This window comes from Dermacentor silvarum, chromosome 8 (genome assembly GCF_013339745.2).
Source record: "Dermacentor silvarum isolate Dsil-2018 chromosome 8, BIME_Dsil_1.4, whole genome shotgun sequence".
In the NCBI taxonomy this organism is placed as follows: Eukaryota; Metazoa; Arthropoda; class Arachnida; order Ixodida; family Ixodidae; genus Dermacentor; species Dermacentor silvarum.
This window is the reverse complement of record NC_051161.1, coordinates 130,307,951-130,317,537: the sequence shown is the minus strand read 5'-3', so window position 1 is coordinate 130,317,537 and position 9,587 is coordinate 130,307,951.

Genomic DNA, 9,587 nt, shown 5'->3' with positions numbered 1-9,587 from the left:
CTTGCATGATGACCCATTAGTATGCATTGCTTTTTTGAAGATCTGATACAAACTATCTGCTTGCTCACGTGATAGGTAGGTTTTATTGCGATAGCAATTATATATGGACACTCCAAGGTTATTTTAGCCGTCGCCGTTGACATCACTGTTGGCGTTGCCATGAGGCTCCGCATATATTAAGGTACTCACAATATGCTTACAATAATGGTCACAATATGTACACTATGTGCCAGGCTAGATTACATCCTGTATTTTCTGGTTATTTTGCCACACCATTCTATCACTAAAGTGCTTGACAAAATTATTACTCCACATTTTGAGAATGGCAGCCCACAAACATACTTGACAAAACATAACACTGATTTTTTATGCTGTGTTATGCTTTTTATCTTAAATCTTCTCAGACTATTAAATAATAAAAGTGTGAAACGTTATCAGAGCTCAAACCTGAAAGTGGTGTAATTTTACTGGGACGGCTCTTTTTTCGACTGCGCTATCTCTGGGATCGGCCTACGAAAGAGGTTTGAAACCTATCTGATGCGAAAAAGTGCTGGTCAGTCGCTAAGAAAGATTTTGTCTTTAATAAATACGCATAAATTAAATTCTGCGACGTTCTGATTCGAACACAGAACACATTTGCACAACAGCTCGATCCCCTAATCATTAGGCCATGGGCGCGTGCCTCAGTAAACGGAATAGAACATCCTGAATAATTTTCCGCGTGCTTGCCAGCGCATTAGGATGCTTGAAGCGTTTTATGAACACCCCACACGACTTTTCGCCGTCATCAATAATTACTCATAAAAATTTATTTATTTTAATATGTTTTCTGAAGGACATTACTCACGTTAAGAGTACGATTTCCCTTCGTGTCAGAATTTGGAGCCCAAATGGCGAAAGATGTCTAGGCGTATTCGTGTTCCAATCGCAGAGACTGATGCACAGAAGAATCTGTATTCCAAGACCTCAGGTTAGACAACTTTGCTTGCTGGAACGAATTGTAAGACAGCTTACGCAGACTATACAGTTCATGCGGACCCTGTCGGCTTGTGCCATCATTTTCCCTCACGTGGTAGCCAAGGTACGGTAGTTGGAATAGTACCTACCGGTGCGTGGTTTCGGCAGCGAAGCACCGCGTCCCTCACATATGCGCAAACATGCCTTCGCGTGTTGTCAGAGCGCTGGCCAAAAAACTTCAGCGAAACTCTAATCGCGATGAAGCAAGCGCATACGCATACGCGCAAAATTCACTACTCCGTCAGCTTGCATGCACAAACAAGGTTCTGATGCGTGCGCGGCGCACGCTGCAGCTCATTGCCGGAGGCGCCCAGACGTGGCGCTGCGGGAACAGGATGCCGAGCCTAAGCGACAACGCCAACAAAATCCTGGGGCGCTATAACGTAAAATGATCCCAAACTGTTTTGATTCCAATTTCTGCAATCAGCCTTCACGATTGGTCAAAACATTTTCAGGCCACTCCCACCTTCGCCTGTCTGTCAACCGACGTCACGAAAACCGCGATAGCTCCCCATCTGATATAACGTGTACACAGTGATTATGCATGATTAAACCGCACAAAAGAAAAAGAATCATTCCTTATTCGACGCCTTTTCACCATTAGTGCTCTGCTATTGGTCCAATGTTTTCTGGCTACGCGAACTTCGCCTGTCTGCAACGCGACCTCACAAAACCGCGAAAACTCACCTGGAACGTGTCCGCGAAAAAAAATGCATTAATATGCCGAACAAAGCTGACAATTTTTCTGAATAGCCACAGACTGCCCCGTTCCGAAAGTAATACAAGATAGCTGCCCGCCGATGACTCAGGCCCTCGCTACTCGCACCTGCCGGTGAGCATGTATTTATTTGCGCATGATAAACCTTGCGTGGCAGTAAAACGTTATCGAGCCCTTTCGGCATGCATACGACATCGCTCTGCCTACTCTTCCTTGCTGAGGATCCGTTTTAGCGGCATTCTTATCATTCCGTTGCACGCCGCCGCGATTTTCGACCAGCCACCGCAAGCTAAGTAGGGCGAAGCCGACCAATCGGAGAAGCCGGCACCACCCTCTTCATGCGGTTATCTATTTTCACTGTGCTGGCTCAGCGCCATCGAAACCCTCTCCACTAGAAAGTGCTCCTCGCCTCTTGTCAGCCAATTAGATAAGAAAAACCGCTGAGTGTAGACGATGTTATTGGTTTTGAGAGCGAACAAAGGGGACCTCCTATAAACGAGGAGAGTGTTTGATTGGGTTGTTCAGACAACGCTGTAGGTCATCGCCCGATGCTTGCGTCAGTGGTTACGTAAATTTGACGTCAGAGTTTGGAATCAAAACAGTTTGGAATCATTTTACGTTATAGCGCCCCTGCAGTTCAAAAGCGCGAAGAAGATGCACACATCGTGCCCGCCATGAGCATGCCGCAGTACGGGAAGACGAGGTCAACACAGGGTGACAACGCCGACAAGACCCTGTATAGTTCGAACCGATGCTACTCGCAGACATCGAGTTACCTCTGTTCATGTGCCTACAAACGCCGCACCACGCTTGTTTACTTAGTCAGCTTACGTTTACCGCAATTCATACTGCCACTACAGCTACAAGCCTTACACTTCGTGTGATATCCCAACATGTTGCTATCGCATTCACTTCTTCGCCCTTATGGTGAAACTGTGATTTTTTTATACAGTTACTGAGCACAATGAGGTCATTATCACCGATGACTGCAGAAGTTTGACACCGAGATGAAGTTTTGCATGCCACCGGGGCTCAAACACTGTGGCACAAGTTTTGTGAACAAAATTGGACGTGGTGTGGTATTCACACGGCTCTACGTGCATCTCATCGGTCGTGAGAGCAGGCCAAAGTGCAACCACTGCCACGTACCAGAGACATAAGCGCACATTTTCTTCATCAGCCCATACAGATAGATAGATAAACTTTAATCCAAAGATAGTTTTGTCTTGCCCCAATGGAGGCATCGCTAATGGTCGGGGCCCCTAGTCCAGGGCTCCGCTGGCTCTTGCCATCTTCTCTGCTCTCTGGATCAGCTTGAGCTGGTCGTCGAGGGCGACATACATGACCGAGCGACAAAATTTGCCTCTTCACTGGCAACCATCAGTGTAAGGTCATTTTCGCATTAACTTATTCTGGCTCCTTGGTCACACCCGATATGTGGTACACTATACCAGCACGGGCCATGATGCAATTTCCGCACGGTACAGGAGCGTACTCGTGGATGGAGGAAGAAATAACTTTACTGAGTCCTGATGAACACCTCCCCACCCACTCTTGGTTTAGTGGTCGGCAGGGGTCGCGGGCCACACCCACGTTGGGACGGGAAGCCCGAGAGCCTCCACCCTTTCGTGAGCCCTCTGGACGGCCGAAGCTAGGTCTGGTGGTTGTCGCTTCGCTGGGCGTCCTCCCAGTCTTCTTCTTTACTGAACACGGTGCCGCTTAACGCGGAGCATTGCCAGAGCATGTGCGCTAGCGAGCAGTACGATTCGCCAAAATCCGGACATTGCGGCTCTACCTCTGGTGAATAAAGGCTCAGTCTGCCTCTCGGGGCGAACGACCCTGTCTGAAGCATTCTGAATATCGATGACTGTAGTCTATTGAGTCTAGCGTGGGGGAGCGGGAAGGCCCTCCTCGATAGCTGATAGTGCGTTGTTATTTCGTTGAAGGTGAGCAGCGGGTCTCGGTGCTCCCCTCCCTCCCCGACACTTTGCTCGCCACGATCGCCGCGGTGCGTGGGTCCTCGCGCGCGGTCGTGCGCCAGCTCGTTGGCGTTGGGAAAGTCGGGGTGCACATAGGCCCCCATGTGGGCCAGAAACCATTTGACGATGTGATGACCCGCGGCTCCCTCGTTGCCGAGGACGGCCGCCGCTTCCCGCGATATCGAGTCCTAGGCGAATGCTCTGGCCGCTGATCGCGAATCTGTGTACACGTAAGGACGTTCGGGGTCCCTCATTGTCATGGCTATTGCCACCTGTTCGGCCACTTCGGACGTTACCCCCTTGACCGATGCCGCGTTAATGATCGTGCCATCCTAGCGTATTGATACGGCCGCGTACCGGTCGCTGCGCCCGTACTGGGCCGCGTCTACAAATGCCGCCAGTCGCGAGCAGTTGGCGGTCGATCTGAGCAGTGCTCGGGCCCTCGCCTTTCGGCGCCCCTCGTTGAATTGCGGGTGGACGTTTCCAGAAAGCGGTTCTACCTTGAAAGTGCCCCTGACCGCCGCGCTGAGCGCGACCTTGCATGCGTTGCACTCTGCCTCTGCATTTATGCCTGCTTCTTCTAGGATGCGTCTGCCGGTCCTTGTGATCGACAGCCGCACGACCTGCACCTTGGTCTGTGCTTCGATGATTTCTCCTAGCGAGTTGTGGACGCCTAACCGATCGAGCCGTTCTGTGCTTGTAGTGATCGGAAGACCTAGCACCCTTTTGATGCTCTTGCGCATCAGTGTCTCTATCTTGACCACGTCTCTCTTGGTCCATTTTAGCGCCGAGGCTACGTAATTTACGTGACTCATGAGGAATGCGTGGTAAAGTCTGATGAGATTGCTCTCGCTGAGCCCTCCCCTGCGGTTGGTCACCCTGAGGATCAGCCGGAGCATGTTCTCCGTTCTGGACGTGAGTGTCATGACCGTTTGCGTGTTGCCACCTTTAGCCTCAATTAGCAGCCCCAGGATTCTTATAGTGTCCACTCTTGGGATCGGCTGGCCGTCGCTCGTGTGCAATTTGATCAGGATTTGATCAATCAGCGTCAAATTCCTCATGCCCTGTTTCGAGGGCCTGTACAGCAACAGTTCCGATTTGCCGGGTGACAGGCGGAGTCCCGTTTCCTTCAGGTACTCTTCCGTTGTGTCCAGCGCCTCTTCGAGAGCCCGCTCGACTTCTGCGTCGGACCCTCCCATGCACCACACCATAATGTCGTCTGCGTACAGGGCGTGACTGACGTTGGTCACTCTCGTCAGCCAGTCCGAGAGCCCTTTCATTGCTAGATTGAATAATAGTTGGGAGAGCACCGCCCCTTGTGGGGTGCTTTTCGCGCCCAGCGTGTACCAATCGGACATGGCCTGTCCTATTTTGATGGTGGCCTTCCTGTCTCTGAGGAAGGAGCCTATGTAAGAGTGGAATTTCCGGCCGAGCCCCATCACCGAGATCGTTTCCAGTAGAAATCTGTGTTTGACCGTGTCGAACGCTTTCGTTAGGTCCAGGGCCAGTATGTCCCTGATGTCTCTGGTCATGCCGTCGATTATATGCTTCTTGAGTAGTAGCATTACGTCCTATGTGGAGAGGCTCTGTCTGAAGCCCGCCATGTTGTGTGGGAACAGGCCCTCTCTCTATGTACCGCGATACTCGGTTATGTATGGCATGTTCCGCCGTCTTTCCCACGCACGAGATTAGCGATATCGGCCGCATGTTCTCCGGCGCAAGTGGTTTACCGGGTTTTGGTATTAGTATGAGCGACGCCTCTTTCCAGACCTCGGGTACTCGTCCCGTGTCCAATGCTTTGTTGATTTCTTCGGTGAGCTTCTCGACCGACTTTCCGTCTAGATTTCTCAACAGTTTGTTCGAGACCCCATCCAGGCCCGTCGCCGAGCGTCCGTTGAGGCCTTGTAAGGCATCCCAGATTGCCGATTCCATGAAGGACGCGTCGAGTTCTTCGACCTCTGTGCCGGTGTGTTGTGGATAGTCGCCGTCGCCCGACGGGCCCAGTGGCAGATACGTTCTCCGTTGTTCTCCGTTCTCCGCTCTCCGTTTTGCCCTGCTCCTTTTGCTTGTGTAAAATCCTATCGATTGCCAGTCTCTAATTGCCTTTGGACTGCCTGTCGTCTTACAGTTTCTATAGGAGGTTCCATTTGCCTCCGGCTCTCATTAGTCCGTCTACCGACGCGCGCACCTAGTTCCACTGTTGCTTGGAAAGCTCGATTGAGTGCGCTTCGATTTCCCTGTTTAGTGCAGCTACTTTCTTTCGCAGTCTGCGATTAAGTCTCTGCGTTTTCCACCTGGCCGTGAAGGAAGTCTTTGGCTCCTATAGGTGTGCAAATCTCGCGTCCATCCTTTCCACGTTCATCCTTTCCAGCCCGTAATTATCCCGTAGAACTTGAACTTCTAAATATCACCCTTAGCCTGCCTCTTATTTTCAATAAAAATTGTAGCGATGGCTCTTTTATGTCACCGATGACACCAGAGAACCTACTAGGTGCCTCGTGGAAGCTATGAAGTTAGAAAGAAAGCGCGCATTCAGTACTTATAAGCAAAGTTCATAATTATTTCAGAAACATTAATATTAATGTACCTAACCCTTACCATTGCCCCTATTTCGACCTAATGTAATCTCGCCGCCACGTGCAGTTCTCGTATGACTCTGGAAGACATTAAGTATAATGGCCGTATAATGATTTCGAGCTCTTGCTTAAGAAGTTTTTGCAGATCCTGCGATTGCCTGACGCTCTTGAAATTTTGCCACTGATAACCGATGAGATGACCCCTATTCCATAAAAATGACATGATATTTGTGGCACGTTGAATTCTTTCAGGTCATAAGCTAAACTCCCTGCGAGGATCGTAAGCCACGCTGTAATCCCTTCAGCCACACGTTTTTATCCCAAAATCTGACCAAAAATGACCAAAATAGTTTAACACCCCGAATGCCAACATGTTTTACCTTGTCTTGGCTTGTTTCCTAAACTTTGGCGCATACCCACTACGGGGGATTGGCCAAGAAGCAGGCGTTTTCAACTATGCTTATGAGAAATTTAACAAAAGCTTAATCTGCATAGCAGTCGTTAGAAAAATACTATTAAGAATTTTGAGATAAAGCTATTTCCTTAGAAAGAACAATTTCACTTCTACTTCCTCTGTTCTACGGATTTCGTGCTGCCATCTACCAAAATCACGACCAAGCACTCAGACAAAACTAGGCTCGTCCATAGCATTGCTAGAAAGTGCCAAATGCCGGTGACGATCTCAGCTCACCCTTGGACGTTTTTGCCAGAAACGTGAGGACCAACCCAGCTCGTTCAGAAAGGCACCGAATACGTGAAGAAATTTTCTACAAAGGCTATATATAAAGTATTTTTGTGCTGTAAATACCACCTTACATCGGCGTTCTTCCTGTGTATAGGTCTCTGTCTCGTCTAAATTTGCATATTAAAATAATGTTGCATAATACTTATGGCCAACTAACCCACCTTACCTGCTTGAGTGTATGTATAGTTACGCTACAGAATTTATTTATTTCCTTCTTTTTTTGCATTACCCACCACCTACCGCCTTTGTCGCACGAGTCGAAGAAGAGGATTTCGGGCTACAAAAATGGAGCGAGGGTTGAAAGGAAGGGGCGTACGTGTAAATTGGTTCTATCTCAATATTTCCAGTTGCGAAATTTGTTTGAACTTAAGTTCCTCAATATTGATTTCACATTCTTGACCTTTCCAACGACCCTACTTTTGGCCGAACCCCTATAGAGCGGGATGCGTCATTACATTTAAGAGCAACCAATCAGCAATTGGGCTCTCTGAGCTTTGGACTACTTGTGTTGGACTGTGGCCCCCGGCCGGCTCGATAAGTCCAGCAAAGACGACGCAGTGGTCTGGCCCTTCACATTATTCCTGTTGAGCGACGTCCTGTGTACACGTGCGCGTGCTGGCCTCTGTTGAAAACAAAGACGTGAAAGGTCAGTAACGGCACGTACCATCGCAAGTATCCCCTCTACTCTACCTCTGCAATGAGCGGGAATCCAGCGATCACTTTACAAAAAACTGCACAGAACTTCAGCTGCAACTTTGTTTGCCTCGTTTGTTGGCTGAAGGAACAAACAGATTTATTTTTTGATAAAGCGAGTATTCAGGAAAACATGACAAACTCCAGGTACTGAAGCACTACAGCCTCTTCACAAAAATAAGCAGCAAGAACAAACATGTCTTAAATATTTCCTGCCGCCTTTGACGAAGATAGGTTCTCCTACCGAAACGTTGGCCAGCCTTCCGGAGGCACCTTATCCCTGTTTATAAGGCGGCACTCGGCCTGCCAGAAAACATGAGCACTAACCGTCTCAGTAACCTGGGCATGATGAACACATACGAAGAACTCGCCGCAGCCCCACTCATGGCCCAGCGCGAAAGACTAAACGCAACACCCCAGGGGCGCTCCGTGCTAACACGACTACGATACCCTCTAACGCCACAGTTCTGCGGAGACGAGACCATACTTATGCCACCTCATCTACGAACAAGAATTCATGTCAACCCCATCCCACGTCACATGAACCCTCACTACCACGTGAAACGGCGACAAGCCCGAGCAGCCATCCTGCGCAAAAGGCAGGAGGACGCAGACACATACTTTACTGACGCGGGCTTATACCCCAGAGGTGAGACAGCGACTCCTTATGTGGCTGTCGCGACAAACCGGGGGAGACCGATCGTAGCAGCGTCTGTACGCACGACTTCAAGCGCCACGGCGGAATCCGCGGCCATAGCCCTAGCCATCCGAGACCCTGAGGCCAAGCGCCAGTCGGCTTATATACTCACAGACTCGCAAGACGCCTGCCGGCTCTTCCTTCGGGGAGTTCTACCGGCCGGGGTCCTTCGCATACTAGGACCAAGCCTCCAAATGGACCACGGGATAAGCTGGTGTCCCGCGCACACCGGAGTGGAAGGCAACGATCGGGCGGATTGTCTGGCTCGAGGTATAACAGGTCGAGCCGCGATACATACCACTCGAACGGACGCCTCTCTGACACCCGGTAGCACACCGAGAGACATACTTGAGGCTCAACGACTACGAAGACGAACCAAAGCTCCACCTCACCCCAAGCTCAACAGGCGACAGGCAAGGGACTGGCGCCGAATACAGACAAACACCTACCCACATTTACATAGACTGCACAAAATACTTCCTAACAAACACAGCGACAGATGTCCATGGTGCGACTCCACCCCGACACTAGAACACATCACTTACCAATGCACGCAGCGTCCGGCAGATGCTGTCTCGCCGCTACTTAACGATACACTTAGCAATTGGTCGTGGGAGGCGTGACTCTCTGAACTGGACTTGGGAAGCCAACTGGCGACCCTCGACCAGGCCCGGCGCGCCGCAATAGCCAGTGGAGCCCTGGAAGAGGAGCTCCACCCACAGTGACCAAGCACGATCTTATTTAAATAAAGTTGTTTCTCTCTCTCTCCCTGTTTATAACCTTTATATCACGTGTGCTCCTTTTTTTTATTTTGGTCCTCCCTCTTTAGGTTATGTTCATGCAAGATTATAACAAACAAGTAACAGTTGTTCCACTGCAAGCTTGCTGCACTTGACGAATGGACACCGGAAAGGAACAAACACATGCAAAGTCTACAGAGCATGCCCCGCCCTCTGTAGACTACTCAAATAAAGAACAGGTGGGTCGGGGCAATGACGTTTAAGCATAGCACGGTCCGTTACTGCTGCGCGCTACCACAAGCCATCTCGGTCGAGTATGTGCGATTGGCACCTTGGTACCATGATATACCGCAGTGAGGCGCGCGTTACCTTTGCCTGCAAAGTATATAACAAAGCAGCGGTACAGTGTATGACAAGAGGCC